The sequence below is a fragment of the Cervus canadensis genome, chromosome 22 (genome assembly GCF_019320065.1).
Source record: "Cervus canadensis isolate Bull #8, Minnesota chromosome 22, ASM1932006v1, whole genome shotgun sequence".
NCBI lineage: Eukaryota > Metazoa > Chordata > Mammalia > Artiodactyla > Cervidae > Cervus > Cervus canadensis.
In genome coordinates, this window is record NC_057407.1 from 50,088,729 (window position 1) to 50,110,209 (window position 21,481).

A 21,481-nucleotide genomic window follows, 5' to 3' on the forward strand; every position below is an offset into this window, starting at 1 on the left:
GAAAAACCTCACTTGTACATAAGCAATACTTGCAGACTTGAGGAGGGGTGTTTATCGGCACCTGGGAGTCTGTTTGCTATATGGACCACACACAGAGAAGACTGGATGGAGCTTCAGGGTGGAGTCTGGGAAGCGGCAGGGCCCATCAACATGGTGGAACCCAGCCCAAAGCTTGAAAGACCAAGCCCAAATCTATAACAGCAATCCTATACTTAACTACCATATTCCTAAGCAGAAGGACAGGTTTTTCTTAGTGTTTTCTTTAAGCTGGAAAACATCCTGATGATATCTGTGGATGGCAGCCCTGGCATCTAGGCTAACCATAACAGTCACACAAAGGTGGCCAGGATGAAGACTCTAGCCTGGAACTCGGGAAGAATTCCCTTCCCTAAGCTTCTGTCACTGTCCAGTAAGGGCAGTAGACCTGGGAACATTCAGAACCTTTTCCACTGCCAAAGCTAAGCTAGCTATCGTCATCAGATACCATTCGACACTGTGTTCTTTTTTTTGGCTGTGCTGGCTCTTCCTTGCTGCGCTCAGGCTTTCTCTAGCTGTGGTGAGTGGAGGCTACTCTTCCTTGTGGATTGTAGGCTTCTAGGTGTGGTGTATGGGCTTAGTTGCTCCTCAGCTGGTGGGATCTTCCCGAACCAGGAATCGAACCTGTGTCCCCCACATTGGCAGGCAGATTCTTAACCACTGGGCCACATGGGAAGTCCTCCACACTGGGTTCTTGCTCACCAATCAAATCTCCAGTGTCTAGAACAGCACCTGACACATAAGCAGACACTTCATCATCAACATCCATCAACTCATTTCCTCTTAAGAATCTGTTACCTAGCATGGGGGAGAGGGCAGTGGTGCATCCAGTAAAATTAGTTCTCTTCATCAGCTTGCTTGGTAGCCTGGAGAATCTCAAGCTTTGCATTTTTGTGGCCCATGTTGAGGCAGACTCAGAGGATTATCTCCTGGGTTGGGAGGATCTCCTGTCGGAGGGCAAGGCAACCCACACCAGTATTCTTGCCCGGAGAATCCCATGGACTGAGGTGCCTGGTGGGCTAGAGTCCATTGGGTCACAAAGAGTCAGTCACCACCGAGCAAATAACACTTTTGCTGGCAGTTTACTCTGCAGTCTCGGACAGATACTGGCTGTGGGGGGACAGTTTCTGATCTGGGGTGACGAACCTCTCCAGGGGAGTGGAAACAATGAACTAAGGAATGGATCTGATTCTGATGTAATTTAATCTGGATCTTAGAATGACTGTTACTATCTGTCATTCTGCTTTCTTTCATTCTCATAAGTGAAAGTTTGGTTTTCATTTTCTCTTCCAGGTAGAATTCTTATTCAATTTTTTAATCTCCAAAGCTGAGTATGGAAGCATTCTATAAACTTCTCCACTGTTCCAGGATCAATAAAAATAAACTTATTGAGTTATCTTTTCAAAATTGACCTAACACCCTTAATTCTCTGTTGTCAACATGAAATGATCATTGATTGTGTGTGATTCATTGTGAATATGTTGATAAATAGCATTTAAACAAAAACTAATTGCTAATCATATTCCCCAGAAATCACCATCCAAGACTATAAGAAGACATGTAAATGTGTATTTCTCACAGTATCATTAGCTATAAGGAGAACAAGAAAACTAGGAGACTGGGTGAGTTCAGCTGGGCTGATACATGCTATGGAAAATTCTGCAGCCCTCAGAAATGATGAACAACGAGCATATAAACCAACGTCAATAGATTCTTAAAAAACTATAAGGTTATTTTTAAAAAAAGAAAGCATAATCTATAGCATGATATTATTTATATTAAATTTTAGGCATAGATTTACAAATAACCCCATATAGTTTTCAAAGGTAAGTACACAAGGACAAATATCAGATATATTTTGTTATGTAACTGAGCAAAAAGGTGAAAAGACAAACAAGAATCATAGACGAAAGGGTGAAAATATTAAAATAAAATTAAATAAGTAAAACAGGGCTTGCCTGTCTTAGTGATAATGATGTTCCAGAGACAAAGGCTCATGAATAATTCAATTCTATGTACCTGAGATCCTTAAATATTAACATAAAACACAAGCAACATGAAAATTAAGTAAAAGTCAAGTGAAAGAGAAGTCAATTAAGCTCAGTATGCATCTTAGGACAAACACTTGATATGGGCTGGGAGTGTCATTTTCAATTAATTATCTATAATTTTTATGGGCATCACTGTGAGTTGACTATCCTTGCTTTCATACCCCACAATACAGTCTTTTCAGGAGGTCCTGTCAGCTCTGCCTCCAGGATATTCTCAGAATCTGATCACTTGTCACCCTCTCCTCCCCTCCGCCCATCACTTGTCACTTGGTCTTTTGTTTATAATTGCTTCCACCCTTGTCCCCCTTGTGGTCTCTTCTCCACAAAATTGATAGAACAATCCATGTCAGATCACGTCCTCAACCCTCTGACACCTCACTGCTCCCCCAGAGTTCAATCCCAACCCTTTGGCCCAAAGGGCCCCATGTCATCTTGCCCTGTGCTAGCTTTCTGACTTGGTCTTCTACCCAGTTGCCCCTGGTTCACCATGCTCCATGCACACGACCACCTGTTCTTCCTGTAACACATAATGCCTGCCATTGCCTTTGCACTTGCTGTTTCCCCTGCCAGGACTCTCTTTCATTAGTTGGCTGACACCCTTACTTATTTGTGATCTCTTCCCAAATGCAACCTTAATGCAGGAGACTCTCTTATCAACCCAATCCAACAGCCCCTTTCTTCTTTCCTTTCTCTGCTCCATTTTTTAGTTCATTTTAGTACTTGGTGGTACCTGGCACATTATGTTTTTAATGTACTTCCCTTTTCAGAGCAGCAGGAGCAGTTACTGCTCTGTCTACAGAACCTAGAACAATGTTAGGTTCAAGTTTGTGCTGCATAGCTATAGAAGAAGTAAACCTTGATGACAGTTTGACCTGAATACATTTCAACAGATAATAACTGGACAAGCTAAGAAAACGATAATAACAACACAACATTTTCTCATATTTTGAAATTTAAGACACAACTTCATTTGATTTAAAAAAAAATCATGCCTACTTTTATCTTTTCAGTAAAGCATATTGAGGCTAAGCAAACTTCAACTCCCTCCTTAATGCCCATTGAGGAAAAGCCAAGTTCATTCCTGGGTTGAAGTTGGTAGGCTCTTGATCTTTTTTTAAAAAATATATATATATATTTATTTGTCTTTGCTGGGTCGTAGTCGAGGCATGTGGAATCTTCAGTTGCAGCATGCAGGATCTTTTAGCCGCCGCATATGAACTCTTAGTTGTGGCATGTGGGATCTAGTTCCCTGACCAGGGATCAAACTTGCATTGGGAGCACAGAGATCCATTGGACTACTAGGGAAGTTCCAGTAGTTTCTTGACCCATTTCATTGAATGGCTGTTCTCCAGTGTATTTTCAAACATTTCTCATCTCTCCCTGCAATTTATTATTTAGTTCCAAATTAAGATTCTCTGAAAGGTTCATCTGTGGAAGTGGAAAATGTGTGAAATCCTAGGCATGTGGTCCCACTCCTAATGAAAGTTTCACTTAGATAGATATAACAACCAGTAATTATTTACACCTTTTTGATTGCTTTCAATTTGACAGATTTTAGAAAGGGGGGAAAGGTTGACCAGAGGGGAAAACAGTGAGTGACACAGTCCAGCAGTATTTGAATCAAACACCTGCCCAAGAGTCATAAAATATAGATCTTGCTGAAAAACTATACCCTGGTGCAGAAGATACAATCAGGCAGGTTGAGCAATGGGTATAAATCAAGACCTTTCTTCAGGAGCTGGTTCCATACGGGAATTATTCCTTCATAAAACAATGTTTTAGTAAACAAAGACATGGTAAAATAATGATGTCGCCTTACTCCACAGAATACATTCATCTCAGGCTTGTGCTGTAAGGAGCAAGGAATCCATTTATGGCAATATTTCATGGAGTTTATGCAGCAAAAAAATAGATTGCATTGTTTCCCCTTTGGAGCGTAAGGACAATCAGGCTGGTGGGAAGAATATTTCGAAGTAACCTCTTAAATGGAAGCATTGCTACACTGTAGGTGCCAATTTTCTCTAGCTTCTGTCAGAATGCCAGGTATGTAGTAATGAGGTTCCATGACATATAGCAAATACAGAATTCAAGCTATTTTTTTCTTGCAGATTTTAAGGAAGGTTTTAAGTGGTGGATAAAAGCATCCACCTTCATAGTGAAAAGATATCTGACATCTTCCAGAAACAAAAACAGGACAGACATACAGTTCTATGTTTTAAGTCTCCAAAAAGCTTTTTTTTTTTTTCCGTTAGTCATCTTGCTTAGCAATTTAGACCTATCACTGTAGTAGGTAGTTGTGGGATTGCATTTTACTTTCAGCTATGTGATGCCAGAGTATATATCTTTCAAAATCATATTCCCAGGCTCCTTAATTGGCCACTTTTTATTTCCATGGGCTTTAGGTGGACACAGTAAATGATATTTTCAAACGAACATTAAGTTGCAAACAATCTGGTGTGTAACATGACACTGTGGTTTCCAGTTGCACAGCCCTAATACCTAAATTCTATGTCTGATCTTACTGTTATTTTCAGTCTTTCATACTCTGTCAATGTCTAGCCCACACAACATACCTGAACTAAAGAGTCCAGCAAAGAGTTACTCAGGATTCAGCTCTGACTCCAGACCCCAGAGAAGTGGGACTTTCCAAAATAGCTTTCCCACTCAAAGCTTGAATTTCTGCACCTGTTAGTGTATAGGACTTCACAGGAATCCTCCAACACTTTACCTTTGAATTGCTACAACTGGCCTTTGCTCAAAATGGTATTTGGGGGTCTATTTTCGTAAACTTTATACTAATTCTGCAACCTCAAGAGAAGCTACTGCAATGAGAAGCCCATGCACCACAGCTAGAGAAAGCCTAAATGCAGCAACAAAGACCTAATGCAGTCAAACATAATAAATCAGTAAGAAAGATGCTTTTAATCTATTCCCAATGCTCTAAATTTGGAAGTCATTCCTTCTGATATTTATTAATCCTTTAGGCTTTATTCCCATTCCCAAAGTATAATATCTATTGCAACATGAAAGAAGTTGCCTCAAATATCATCAGTCCTACAACTAATTTCATACACATTATACTTTCATATTTGCTTGTATTTTCTGTTTCTATACTGAAAAAAAAAGGTTACACCAACTTCCTTTGCTATCAGAAATGGAGACAGGTGGGTGTTATAGGTACAGTTTAAATTTTGTTTATCTTCACTTGATGGAACTTTGCCTGTAATATCATTTCAAGGATATATTCCTTGTTCTTTCCACTAGGGTATAAATGCATCTAAAATAAATGCTAAGTTCTTTGACTTTTCTAATATCTGTCTCCAATGAGTTGGGCATCAATTATTCTTATGAGCTTTTCAAATTGGATTGTTGGAAAAGTTCAGTGAAGTAGAACTGACTACTGCCAGCATTATGTTTAATGAGAATATATAGCTGCATACTTGAAACCTGTAACTGACTCTTTTTCTGGGAATTCTGAAAGGCCTGCGTCATCCAAAGCTCCTCCTTCTTGGGTAAGATATTCTGAGGCTCTATAAATATCCGTTCTCTAACAAGTAATTCTGTCAATAGAAATAATACATTGTTCAGGGAATAGACAGCCATGTTAATAGCAAGCAAACCAAAATGAGAGGTTTATATATATATATTTATATATATAAACATATATATATATTTATAATTGATGATGGACCTAGAATACCATACAGGTTCAAACACTGGAGCAACCATTTTCGGTCATGTGAGAGATGTGTAAGCAGAGGAAATCTATCAAAAGAGAGTATATTTCCAACAATCGATATTTTTCAAGCATCTATACTTTGCCAGGTGTAATATTAGGTACACAGCTAGAATGAAATCTCTTCCTTTATGGGGGTTTTAGTAGAGTTTGTTGTTGTTCAGTCATTCAGTCACGTTCAACTCTTTGTGATCCCATGGACTGCAGCATATCAGGCTTTCCTGTCCGTCACCATCTCCTGGAGATGGTGTGGAGACAAACATAATTGAGCATGATGATCATTCATTGTTTAATGATATTAACTACTATTTATCAAACATCCACTATGTAGAAGTCCCTGACTTGATATTTTGGACACAAAGGCGATTAAGAAGCAAGCCCTTGGATTTCCCTGGTGATTCAGTGGTTAGGAACGTGCCTGTCAATGCAGGGGACATGGGCATGACCCCTGGCCCGGGCAGATCCCATATGCCTCAGGGCGACGAAGCCTGCACACCACAAGTACTGAGCCTGTGCTCTAGAGCCCATGGCCTGCAACATGAGAAGCCACTGCAACGAGAAGCCTGCCCACCTCCAGAGAGCAGCCCCGCGCGCCAGAACTAGAGGAAGCCTGCGTGCACCAACCAAGACCCAGCACAACCAAAAATAAACAAATAAAATTTAAAAAAAGAACCCATCCCTTTTGTCAAGGAAATAGCCATTTAATGGAAGAGACAGACACAAAAACTGGCAAAGACAATGGCCGTCCTGACACCACTGCTTCCTAATATCTCCCATCTGCCCAGGACATGCTGTACACTCTGCTCAGAAGGCGTTACAGGAGGACTGTCATCTGTCGTGCTAGTTTGTCTTCTTTCTACTAAAGATGAAGCTCACCAGATTCAAAGGCCAAGAAAGAAGACATCAGAGTCTTCCAGTTTTCAGTAATTTTAATGGTGGCCTATCCTCACACCGTATCAGTATCACGATTCTGTAATTCCCCAAAGAATCTCATTCAGAAAGTTGAGTCCAATAGAACACTTGAACCAATCTTTCTTCCTCATTCCTCCTACTGCTCATCACAAAGAAGACAATGTTTTTAAAATGTAAATTTACTCACTGAGGCTAATGACCTATCCTGATATTGCAATATGTACTAACACAATGCCTTGATTCATTTTAACATAAAATTAAAACAAAATGTAGACATAAACAAAATCCTCTACATCTATTTTTAAAACTGTTTCATCCTTTCTAAGCTTTTCTTTTTCTGAATAATTATTAACTGAGCTGCTTGCAGGTTTAAAACAAGATTTTGGTTCTAGTCCCAGCTTTATTATATGTTAAGATTTTATAGATTTATAAATCAGGTGATCTCTCTATGAAATTATGAAGATAGATTTGGGTCTCCTTCTGCACTGAAGCATTGAACAACTTTTGAAAATGGATGTGAAGCCCCAAGTTTACATCAACTTTGTAAGTTTTGTTCAAATAGAAGACTGTACATCTGTGTGACTGAAGGTGGTTAATTGAATGCAACTTTCTTTAGATGTGCATTAACAATCGGTCCTGTCTTCAAAGCAAAACTGAACTATGAATCAGCACAAAATCAGTCCTTAATATTTATTGCTTGAATCAATCAATCAAGTAACAACTTTTACCATGTCAGCCCACCATTACTCAGAAAATTGACACTGAGTGTCAAATTCAAATGCATTATGTAAAATGCAAAAAATACTAATACAAACTTCATGGATTTTCTTGAGAGTAAAGATTTTGATCCAAATAAAGTTATGGAGTTTTCACTCACTGATTGATTGGTGTTTTTTGATGATCCTCATGAAATGGAAACAATTGTGATGAAAAGACAGGAACATAGACTTTCACATACACTAAGAGTTATGCACAAAACTGAGCAGAGAAGCATGATTTTAGTAGCTAAAGGCTGGAAACCAGCAAACACACATCGATAGTAAAATGGATTTTGAATTGAACTGATTAATCAATGTTGATCTATGAATCAAACTGAGTTTTTCAGCCAAGGCTCAGCCTCATAATCAGTCTTATATCAGTCTTTTCTGCTCAGTCTTATAATCAGGCCCCTCTTGGTGCCTTCTGAGGGACTAATGCTGAGCAGACCGGCAGGAGTCAAGCAACCGCAGATGTCTACAGGTAGGTATTGAACTTTATTTTCCCAGCCCAAGATGCAGATAATGCAATAACACGTTCCCAAGGCCATAGAAGCTAATGAGTGCCTGATTCAGGATTTGACATGTGAATGGTCTACCCACCCAACCATCTCTCAATTTTTTAAAGTAGGATTATTAAAGGGAAAGAAAGTGAAGTCGCTAAGTCGTGTCCAACTCTGTGACCCCATGGACTGTAGCCTACCAGGCTCCTCTGTCCATGGGATTTTCCAGGCAAGAATACTGAAGCAGGTTGCCATTTCCTTCTCCAGCAGATCTTCCTGACCCAGGGATCAAACCCGGGTCCTCCCATATTGTAGGCAGATGCTTTACCATCTGAGCCACCAGGGAAGTCCAATTATTAAAATTTTTAAATAGTGTGACATTCATAATGAAGATACAAAAAATTAAATGTAAAGCAGAATAGATTATCCACAATATTAATGCCTCCTTGTAATCACAACCCAGGTCAAAAAAGAGAACATTGCCAACACTCTGGAAGATACCCTCTACTCCTGCTCTCTCTAAAAGCATTGCCCCTTCTTCTCCCCCAAAGTTATAGGTTATTTTGACTTCCAACATCATCATTTATTTATGTGTGCCTATGTAATTTGTATACACATGAAATGTACTTGCTTGTGTCTGACTTATTTCACCTCTAATATTGCATGTATGAAATGTATCCTTATTGTTACATGTATCTGTTGTCTATTAAGTTTCATTGTTGGATAATATTTCAATGCATAGATATACCACACTGATTTATCCACTACACTCAACATGTCAGCAAAATCTGGAAGACCAAGCGGTGGCCATAGGATTGGAAAAGGTCAGTCTTCATCCCAATTCCCAAGAAGGGTAGCAGTAAAGAATGTTCAAACCACTGGACAATTGTACTCATCTCCCATGCTAGTAAAGTCATGCTTAAAATCTTGCATGCTAGGCTTCGGCATTATGCAAAACAAGAACTTCCAGATGTCGAAGCTGGGTTTAGAAAAGGAAGAGGAACCAGAGATCAAATAGCTAACCTCTGATAGATCATAGAGAAAGGAAGGGAATACCAGAAAAACATCTTTTTCATCAACTACACTAAAGTCTTTGACTGTGTGGAAAGCAAACTGGAAAACTCTCAAAGATATGGGAATACCAGACCACCTTACCTGTCTCCTGAGAAACCTGTATGCAGGTCAAGAAGCTAACAGTTAGAACCCCGTATGGCACAACTGATGGGTTCAGGATTGAGAAAGGAGTATGACAGGTCTGCAGCCACCATTTTGTTTAATCTATATGCTGAGCACATCATGAGAAATGCTGGGCTGGATGAGTTACAAGCTGGGATCAAGATAGGCAGGAGAAACATCAACAACCTCAGATATGTGGATGATACCACTCTAATGGCAGAAAGTGAAGAGGAACGAAAGAACTTCTTGATGAGTGTCAAGGAGGAGAGTGAAAAGGCAGCATAAAATGAAATATTAAAAAACTAAGATCATGGAATCCAGCCCCATAATGTCATGCCAAATAGAAGGGGAAAAGGTGGAAGTAGCAACTGATTTCTTCTTCTTGGGCTCTAAAACCACTGCAGTCATGAAATCAGAGGACCATTACTTCTTGGCAGGAAAGCTATGACAAACCTAGACAATGTGTTGAAAAGCAGAGACATTACTCTACCAACAAAGGTCTGTACAGTCAAGGTTATGGTCTTCCCAGTGGTCACGTACAGTTATGAGATCTGAACTGTAAAGAAGGGGGAGTGCCAAAGAATTGATGCCTTCAAACTGTGGTGCTGGAGAAGAGTCCTGAGAGTTCCTTGGACAGCAAGGAGATCAAACCAGTCAATGTTAAGGGAAATCAACCCTGAATACTCGTAGGGAGGACTGATGCTGAAGCCGAAGCTCCAGTATTCTGGTCACCTGATGTGAACAGCTAACTCACTGGAAATAAGAGCCTGGTGCCGGGGCAAACTGAGGGCAGAAGGAGCAGAGGGCATCAGGGGATGAGATGGCTGGATGCCATCATTGACTCAGTGTCAATGGACATGAACTTGGGCAAACTCTGGGAGATAGTGAAGGGCAGGGAAGTCTATCATGCTACAGTCCATGTGGTCACAAAGAATCAGACACAACTGGGTGACTGAACAATACTGATGCATATTTGCTAGTTTCTAGTCTTCAGCTACTAAAATCATGCTGCTCTGCTCAATTTTGTACATAACTCTTGGTGTGTAAGAAAATATATGTCCTTGTCCTTTCATCACAATTGTTTATGTTTCATGAGGATCATCAAAAAATATATATTGGTGTAAATTGTCACCTTACCTCACTACACATACAGAAGCAATGCAGTAGACATTCTTCATTTCTAGCCAGCCAGCAAAAACACAGAAAAAAAAATATTCAGGAAGACTTTTGATGTCTTTTAGATGCTTCTCCTTGCTCATGTTTTGCTCCTGTCTAGAATTCTAAAAAAAGGGAAAAAAAGTGTTTTGCATAAACTTATAGACTATTTAAATATAAATTATTATTGCTAAACAAGTCAAATTAAAAGGATTTGTATTTACTTTGACCCTGTTTCTGTTCAAATGTGTCACTGGGGTGGGCTACTTTGATGTAGACATAGAGAACCTGACAATTAAAGCTTTTCCCCCATCAAGAAAATTACAAGTCTGAACTAAAAGTTCCTTACTACTACCTTATTATCAACAATTCTTGGGATCCAATCACTTAATATTACTGTAAATAATAGTAATAACATGAGAAAACATTTTCACTTAAAAGGAAAACTCAGCTTTTATCCCTCCACTGCACTTAACACAAAATGACTCTACATCCAACAGAGCGAATAACATGCTTCTGTAAGAACTAATTGAGCAAATACCAGTGGATTGCACAAGATCAAATATTATTGATTCCTGCTTATCCACGTGGCAGAATCAATTTCTCCTGCTGTATCTGAAAAAACAGGATGATATAATTGTTTCATCATTGAAGAGATACAATATAGAAATGATACTAGAAAGAACAACTCTGCTCTGGGCTTGCATGAATTCTGGGTCAGCAAATAATTCATGTGCAGCTCGGCTTCTGAGTTGAAGTTAGCCTATGATGATGTCTAATGAAGCAAAGCAATTCCTGAGTTTAAAATTTCCCCAACTGGAGTTGCCCAAATAGTGTTTTATAATATACTGTAAGAAAAAAAATATTCAAGGATAAAGAAATTGGTGAAATTGTCTGCACAGATCCCCTTGCAATTCTTTAGCAAAATAAATAGTATGGTGGTGGTTAGGGGCGGAGGTGGGGGGCGCGTCTCTGGTGGTCCAGAGACTATGACTCCATGCTCCCAAGGCAGGGGGCCTGGGTTTGATCCCTGGTCAGGGAACTCCATCCTGCATGCTGCAACTAAGAGTTAACATGCTGCAACTAAGACTGGGAACAGCCAAAATAAATAAGTAAATAAATGTTTAAAAATAGATAAGTAGTAAGGAAATCCTGAAGTAAAGATGCCAGGATCATATCTGTGTTTGGCTGATCCATGAAGACACTGATTTGTACCGGGTTCTAGTAGTTATAACGGGATAGCTATATAAAATGATAATTTTTTCCAGTTCTTTCATTCCACACTTGCCTAACTCAAGGAAAGAAAGAAAAAAAGTAAGTGAAGCCACTCAGTTGTGCCCAATTCTTTGTGACCCCATGGACTGTAGCCTATCAGGCTCCTCCGTCCATGGGATTTTCCAAGCAAGAGTACTGGAGTGGGTTGCCATTGCCTTCTCCAGGGGATCTTCCCGACCCAGGGATTGAACTGACTTAGGATTTTCTGTTCTATGGTTCAGGTTCTTGAAGTTCCAAGGGCCAGTGTCATCTTTATCTGCCCTGGGCCAGCCTGGAAGGGAAATTAATAAGGACTCATTGGGAGAATGTGGCTTCCCTGGTGGTACAGACTGGTGGTAAAGAATCTGCCTCCAATGCAGGAGACTCAGGTTTGATCTCCGGGTCGGGAAGATCCCCTGGAGAAGGGCATGGCAACCCACTCCAGTATTCTTGCCTGGAGAATCCCACGGACAGAGGAGCCTGGTGGGCTGCAGTCTATGGGGTCACAAAGAGTCAAATATGACTGAGTGACTAACACTTTGACTTTTCACTTTCATTGGAAGGATAGAGGATGGACAAGTACCTAACAATACGGAGCAGCCTAACCTCACAGGGAGGGAGGCACTGGTGAATGCTATATTAAGAGCCATTGACAATAATAAGGCAGAACACAGAAAGCAGATATTGTTGCAGCCTACCCATAGGAGTGACAGTACTGAGGGAAAATAAAGTCGAGCTCTAGACAGAGCAGTGGTAAGCCAAAGAGCATAGTGGACCATGACAAGCGAAAGTCACAAGACCTCCAGAAACTTTGTTCGGTCACAAGAGTGTGTGGGGTTCTGGTAAAATCAACTAGAACAGGGATGACACTTTAAAACTAACTGAAATTAGGGGACTTTCCTATGGTCTAATGGCTAAGACTCCTGGGTTCAATCCCCGGTCACGGAACTAGAACCCACAGGTTGCAACCAAAGATTTCATATGCTGCAAGACTGAAGATTCTGTGTGACGCAACTAAGACCCAGCACAGCCAAATAAATAAGTATTTAAAAAACTAACTGAAATTCGGTTTCCTGCCAGTTATAGCAGGTAAGGTCTAAGCTGGGTTTAATCTGATCTGAGGTGAACCGGAAGCAAAGCACACATGATATCAGTGACCTTGCCCATAATATGTCTCAGGCACTTTTCCCCCTTGGTAGATTTTCCTTGTATTTGCCACACTTCCTTTATTTATTTTTTTTTATTGTATTTTTCTCCTCATTCGGAGGCTCCTCTCATTCTTTTTCATCGATGGCATAGATGTTTGTTACAAACACTTGGCTATGCATGGTCTTTGAAAAATATACAGGGCTGTTTTGCATATATGTGTGTGTTTTAATTTCATATGTTATGGCACTATAGATCTTTTTTATTCATAACCTTTTCAAAATTCAAAATTATGCTTTTAAAACCCCATTCTTACTATGGCTGCTGCTGCTGCTAAGTCACTTCAGTCGTGTCCGACCCTGTGCGACCCCACACACGGCAGCCCACCAGGCTCCTCCATCCCTGGGATTCTCCAGTCAAGAATACTGGAGTGGGTTGCTATTTCCTTCTCCAATTCATGCATGCATGCTAAGTCACTTCCATCATGTCTGACTGTGCGACCCTATGGACAGCAACCCACTAGGCTCCTCTGTCCACAGGATTCTCTAGGCAAGAATACTGGAGTGGGTTGCCATGTCCTTCTCCACTTACTACGGCATGTCCCTGTAACTTGTTTTAATGGTTGCAGAGTATTTAAAAAAGGTATCTACCATGTTTCGCATTTCCATTACCCTTAGCAGTCTTTGGTCTTCCCAGGTGGCTCAGATGGCAAAGAGTCTGCATGCAGTGCAGGATATCCAGGTTCAATCCCTGGGTAGAAAAGATCCCCTGGAGAAGGAAATGGCAACCCACTCCAGTATTCTTGCCTGGAGAATCCCACGGACAGAGGAGCCTGGTGGGTTACAGTCCATGGGTCACAAAGAGTCAGACATGACTGAGCAACTCACACACACACACACACACACACACAGGCAATCTTCAACTCCCCCACTATCACAAATAATGCAGTGAAGAAAACCCTTAAACATGTCCTCAAAAGGGCACATCTTTGATCTTGTTTGGCATGGATTTCAGATATTAGGAAATATGAGAACTTTGAGTTACTAAGTGCTCACAGTGTCACTAAGGGACTATGATGAGAAGTCTATTAAAAGTTTTTCTTTCCTACCACACTATCAATATTTGTGTTAACTGATGTTTTATTATTTGTCAATCTGATGTAATCCACCTATAATGCAGGAGACTCCAGTTTGATTCCTGGGTGGGGAAGATCCACTGGAGAAGGGTAGGCTACCTACTCCTGTATTCTTGGACTTCCCTTGCAGCTCAGCTGATAAAGAATCAGCCTGTAATGAGGGAGTCCTGGGTTCGATCCCTGGGTTGGGATGATCTCCTGGAAAAGGAAAAGGCTACCCATTTCAGTATTCTGGCCTGGAGAATTCCATGGGCTGTATCATTCATGGGCTCGCAAAGAGTTGGACATGACTGAGCGACTTTCATTTCACATCATTTCAATCTGATGTATCTTTTATTGTTCAGCTATTGTTTTTCTGATTAACAATGTGAGAGAGTATGTCTTTATAAGTGTTCCTGCCATTCAGATTTTCACCCATCTAAACTGTCTTGAATCATTTTGCATGTAGGAGAGGTTGCAGGGAGAGTGTGTAAGGATATGAACATGAGTGTGTTTCAGCTTTCACGATGATTTTCAACATCTCTTTGAATAATATAGTTTCTGTACATTTTTGTGTTTTATTTAAAAACTCATGCTTCACTCCAGGGTCCTAAATATATTCATTAACATTTTTATTCTATTAGCTTTGTAATTTTAGTTCCCTATTTATGTTGTGTGAGGTAGGAATGAAATTATACTTTTCTTAACATGTTGTTGTTCAGTCACTAAGTTCTGTCTGAGTTTTGTGACCCCATGGACTGCAGTATGCCAGATTGCCCTGTCCTTCACTATTTCCCGGAGTAGGCTCAAAATCATGTCCATCGAGTCAGTGACACTATCTAACCATCTCATCCTCTGTCACCTCCATCTCCTTTTGCCTTCAATCTTTCCCAGCATGTGGGTCTTTTCCAATGAGTTGGCTCTTTGCATCAGGTGGCCAAAGTGCTGGATCTTCGGCTTCAGCATCAGTCCTTTCAATGAATATTCAGGGTTGATTTCCATTAGGATTGACTGATTTGATCTCCTTGCTGTCCAAGGGACTCTCAAGAGTCTTCTCCAGCACCACAGTTTGAAAGCATCAATTCTTTGGTGCCCAGCCTTCTTTATGGTCCAACTCCAGTCTTATACATGACTATGGAAAAACCACAGCTCTGACTATACAGGCCTTTGTTGGCAAAGTGCTATCTCTGCTTTTTAATATACTATCTAGGTTTGTCATAGCTTTCTACCAAGGAGCAAACGTCTTTTAATATCACGGCTACAGTCCACTGTCCACAGTAATTCTGGAGCCCCAAAAAATAAAATCTTAATATAATGTCTCCATTTTCCCATTACCATTCATTTAAATATCTTATTTATTCATTTGTTTACTTGTCTGTATCGCCAACTTTATCACGTATCATATTGCCATATGCCTTGTTGAGGAGTTCTCGGCCATACTGGTATGTGGAATTCTGGTTGCCTCAGCTAACTAGTTCTGGTGTGCTGGTTGTCATCTCTTTGTGCTGAGAGAGTTAACAATGACTCCTCTAGGGAAATGTGGTGGGGAGGGTTATGGGAAGCACTCACCTAAAATTAGAAACCCTCCTCCTCTGCCACCCTGATTCTCAATGGAGGTGCCCTTCCCCTTCTGAGAAGCAATCTCCTACACACTTGAACTCCAAACCTTCTGCTGGCCCAGTTCAGTTCAATGACTCAGTCATGTCCAACTCTTTGTGACCCCATGAACTGCAGCACGCCAGGCCTCCCTGTCCATCACCATCTCCCGGAGTCCACCCAAACCCACGTCCATTGAGTCGGTGATGCCATCCAACCATTCCATCCTCTGTCGCCCCCTTCTCCTCCTGCCCTCAATCTTTCCCAGCATCAGGGTCTTTTCAAATGAGTCAGCTCTTCGCATCAGGTGGCCAAACTACTGGAGTTTCAACTTCAACATCAGTCCTTCCAATGAACACCCAGGACTGATCTCCTTTAGGATGGACTGGTTGGATCTCCTTGCAGTCCAAGGGACTCTCAAGAGTCTTCTCCAACGCCACAGTTTCTAACATTTCAGGTTCCTAGGCAATATTGCTCTTTACAGCATTGAACCTTGCTTCTATCACCAGTCCCATCCACAACTGGGTGTTGTTTTTGCTTTGGCTCCATCCCTTCATTCTTTCTGGAGTTATTTCTCCACTGATCTCCAGTAGCATATTGGGCACCTACTGACCTAGGGAGTTCATCTTTCAGTGTCCTATCCTTTTGCCTTTTCATACTGTTCATGGGGTTCTCAAGGCAAGAATACTGAAGTGGTTTGCCATTCCCTTCTCCAGTGGACCACATTCTGTCAGACCTCTCCACCATGACCCGTCCGTCTTGGGTGGCCCCACACAGCATGGCTTAGTTTCACTGACTTAGGCAAGGCTGCGGCCCGTGTGATCAGATTGGCTAGTTGTCTGTGATTGTGGTTTTGGTCTGTCTGCCCTCTGACGCTCTCTCTCAGTGCCTAACGTCTTACTTTGGTTTCTCTTACTTGGATGTGGGGCATCTCTTCACGGCTGCTCCAGGGTTTATTCATAATTTCCATGTGGGTATTGCACATCAAATGTTGAGTTCAGTCAAGGGCATCCACAAATACTTTGCAAACCTCCAAAAAGAGGAAACCTTTTTGGGGTCCATATGTTCTTTGTACTTCATGAAATGTTTCACTAAAAATTTATGCTCTATAAACGTCATATTGATTGGCTGACTCTGACTTTTCTCACTGGTCATAATCCACTAAATTTCTATCAAAACAATGTAAAAAAAATAGCTAGATTATCTATGTCTCCTATGAAAGTCATGGAAATTATACCAGGAGCACAGGGGTCTGGGAAGAATTCAGTGAGACAACAGGTAAAACATATGGTTATGACTGCAGATATACAGTAAGAGGGGCTTCCCAGGTGATGCCAGTGGTAAAGAACCTGCCTACCCATGCAGGAGATGTAAGAGACATGGGTTCAATCCCTGGGTCAGGAAGATCCCCGGGAGGATGGTATGGTAACCTACTCCGGTATTTTTGCCTGGAGAATCCCATGGACAGAGGAGCCTGGTGGGTTACAGTCCATAGGGTCACAAAGAGTCAGACACGACAGAAGTAACTTAGAATGCATGCACACATACAGTAAGAGATCAAAGCAGTCATTGGCCAATCCGTGCATCTGTAACCCTCTCAGCACTGCATGTGCCATCAGAAACAAGAGGGTGTCTAATAAACATTTACTGAAGACAGTTTTCCCTTGAGTGTTTATGTCAAGCCTATCCTTTATAGAAGATCAAATAAACCAAGTATCTTCCTACCATCGTACGTCAATTTTTAATCTCTTTGCCTACACCAACAACCCAAATAAAGAAACTCTGTCTTTTGGTTCACATTCCCACTCTATTCCTTTCTTACTAAAAAGGAAAACATTCCTCTAATCTGACCAATGAAAAATATTGATAAATCAGCTCTTGCATTTCTTCAGACAGTCTAGCTATGAGCCGTGAACTTCATTAGATCACACTTCACCAAACTGGATCTTTAATATAAGTTATATCATGTTTTTCTTACATTAAAGGCATTTTTTTCCCATTTCCAGGGCCACTCCAGACAAAACTCTGTGCTAGTTTCTGCTAAGATATTGGATATTTCACATAAGTTGCCTCAGTCAAAGAAGACATTTGATGGAATAAAGACATTCAGGGTAGAATAAGACAAATAGAGCATTCTAAGTGTCCATTTATAGCATAGTCCATTTATAATGTACAAATGGTAAACTGATATAGAAGTGGTTTTACTCTTGTGGAGAGAACCATACTGCATATTAAATGAAAATAGTTGGTTTCGATCAAAGTATTGAGAGTCATTCCATTTTTCATTTTGCATCTTAGTCAACTCAGGTTGATAAACAAGATAGGGGACATGGGTTTGATCCCAGGTCTTGGGAGATCCCCCATGCTGTGCCTGCGTGCCCTGGAGCCCATGCTGTTCTGCAACAAGAGAAGCCACTGCGATAAAACCAAGCTCCACAACCAGAGAAAGCTTGTGCACAACACAAAGACCCAGTGCAGACAAAATAATTATTTAACTTGAAAAAGAATCTCATAGACTGGGTGGCTTAAACAACAAATATTTATTTCTACAGTTCTGGAAGTTGCTAAATCCATGATCAGTGTGCCAGCAGAGTGAGGTTCTGGTGAGAACTCTCTTCCTGGTTCCCTCACATGGCTGAGTGAACACAAATTCTTTCATTCCCTTTTAAGGGCACCAGTCCAATCATGGGGCACCAATCCACCCCAATGACCTCATCCAAACCTAAATCCCAACCTTCAAATGCCATTACATTAGGGAGTGAGGCTTTAAAATATGAATTCCTGGAGACACAAACATTCAGCCCAGTATCACATCGTGAGTACCTAATTGTGAAAGGATTTAGTTATACCATAGTACAGACCTGATATCTGAACTGGGTGGAAGTGGTTTTAATTATCTTTTTTTATCTTTTAATCTATATTTCACATTATTTACAGGGTTCACATGTATAACACTATATTAGTATAACAAGCATCTCCAAACTCAGTGACCTAAAATAATAATTATATATTACTGATGTTCAAAAATCCACAGGTCACCTGGGCAGATCTGGATCTGGGCAGGATTGGACTGACCTTGACTGGGCTCCAGCTCTCTGCTGTCAGCTGACAGGCTTTTTATAGTTGCCTGGTCTCAGATAGCTTTATACGTGTGTGTGTGATGTTGGAATGGGTACCAGATATATCTGGCCAAACATACCTCTCATCATCCAACAGGCTAGCTCAGGCTTGTTCATATGGCAGTGGGGAGAGTTTTGAGAGCTAGTGAGACCTAGTGTAAAAACGTACGAACTTACGCCTTCCCTGCTCCCTGTTCTGTTGGTCAAAGCAAATCACAACTAGCCTGGATTTAAGAGGCAGAGAAATCGATTTCACCTCTTTATGAGAGAAGTCAGCACATTTCAAAGGATTGTGGATACACAGAAGTCTATAATGGTGGCCATTTTTTGGCAAACAATCTGCAACAATTTCCTACATAATACAAACCGATAATTATAAAAGTAGTAAGTATTGCAATACTTTGGGGGCCCAAAAATATTGGGTTGGAAAAAAAGTTTGTTTGAGTTTCTATTACAGAAAAACCCAAACAAATTTTTTGACCAACCTAATGTTTACTAATGATGTGTTGATGAGTGGGTACCATTGACACTATGCTTCTTTTGTCAGGAAGTCCATTCTACTGTCATATAAAGCAAATATTTATACATTTTGGGCAATATTTGTGTGTTTCACATCAAGTAGAAATGGCTCCATATTAATTTTTCTAAACTCAAACGACTTTTCCATTTTTGTCCCATCTTGTCTACTACCATCATTATCACCAGTAAGATATCTAAAGGTTCACAAGCCTGGACTCACTCATTTTCTCCTTTGCTCTACCATTCCATTACTAATCACACAGATGCTGCCTTTGCAATGACTGCATTAACTCTACTCTCATCACTTCAGTTCAGTTCAGTCGCTCAGTCGTGTTTGACTCTTTGCGACCCCATGAACCGCAGCATGCCAGGCCTCCCTGTCCATCACCAACTCCCGGAGTCCACCCAAACCCATGTCCATTGAGTCGGTGATGCCATCCAACCATCTCATCCTCTGTCGTCCCCTCTCCTCCTGCCCTCAATCTTTCCCAGCATCAGGGTCTTTTCCAATGAGTCAGCTCTTCACATCAGGTGGTCAAAGTATTGGAGTTTCAGCTTCAACATCAGTCCCTCCAATGAACACCCAGGACTGATCTCCTTTAGGATGGACTGGTTGGATCTCCTTGCTGTCCAAGGGACTCTCAAGAGTCTTCTCCAACACCACAGTTCAAAAGCATCAGTTCTTCGATGCTCAGCTTTCTTTATCGTCCAACTCTCACATCCATACATGCCCACTGGAAAAACCATAGCCTTGACTAGACGGACCTTTGTTGGCAAAGCAATGTTTCTGCTTTTTAATATGCTATCTAGGTTGGTCATAACTTTCCTTTCAAGGAGTAAGTGTCTTTTAATTTCATGGCTGCAATCATCATCTGCAGTGACTTTGGACCCCAGAAAAACAAAGCCAGCCACTGTTTCCACTGTTTCCCCACCTATCTGCCATGAAGTGATGGGACTGCATGCCATGATCTTAGTTTTCTGAATGTTGAGCTTTAAGCCAACTTTTTCACTCTCCTCTTTCACTTTCACCAAGAGGCTTTTTAGTTCTTCTTGGCTTTCTGCCATAAGGGTGGTGTCATATACATATCTGAGGTTATAGATATTTCTCCTGTCAATCTTGATTCCACCTTGTGTTTCCTCCAGCCCAGCATTTCTCATGATGTACTCTGCATATAAGTTAAATGAGCAGGGTGACAATAGACAGCCTTGACGTAGTCCTTTTCCTCTTTGGAACCAGTCTGTTGTTCCATGTCCAGTTCTATCTGTTGCTTCCTGACCTGTATACAGGTTTCTCAAGAGGCAGATCAGGTGGTCTGGTATGCCCATCTTTTTCAGAATTTTCCACAGTTTATTGTGATCCACAGAGTCAAAGGCTGTGGCATAGTCAATAAAGCAGAAATAGATGTTTTTCTGGAACTCTCTTGCTTTTTTGATGATCCACTCTCATATTACTCCCCATTTTTGAAATTTAATTTTATTTTTCATTGGGGGATAATTGCTCTACAATATTGTGATGGTTACTGCCATACATCAACATGAATCAGCCATGGTATACATCCTCCCTCCCTCCCCATCCCATCCCCCTATTTTGTCACAAGAGGACTGGCTTTGGGTGCCCTGTGGCATACAGCAAATGCCCACTGGCTACCTGTCTTACGTGTGGTACTGTGTATGTTTCAATACTACTCTTACCCCAGTGTTCACTACTCCCCACTGACACTGCTTTGGCAGAAACCCACATCACCTCTTCTCTTGAGCTACTGAAAGGACCTCTTGACTTGACTCTCCAGATCCAGCATAGTCCATTCTAATCCACCACATTCTCCTCCTGTCTGATTTCCCAGGGAACAGTTCTGACCATGGAAATTTTTAATGGCTCCCTTGAAACTACTACTGAGTAGTTTAAATTCCTTAGCAGGGCCATGCCACTCCTTTAGAGCCATTCTGGGAAGGTGAGAATATCATATATATTACATTCACCTCAGTTATCTCCTGTAGTTATTTCTCTACAGTTTAAACCAGGCAGCCCTACATCAGTGTCACTACTGAGACAATGTGTCATCAGTATCCGACAGATAAAAGAATTATTTAAAAATATTCACCTATCTCCATAAAGCCGTCCAACGGCTTTCACATACTCAGGGTAACTCCGAACTATGTGGCTTGGTCTGATGTGGCTGACTTCACTTCCTACCGTCTCCAGCTCCTTTCTCTCAGACACACTCTCCCTCCTGAGCCCTGAACACATGCACCTGAGTCTTGGTCCTTTTTTTCCCCTTGCTGGAGCTGTCTTCACTTAGCTCTTCTTCACTGGACTTTCTAGAAAATTATTTATTAGGCTGCACCACATCTTAGGTGCTTCACACAGGATCTTCACTGCAGCACGAAGGACCCAGTTCCCTGCCCAGA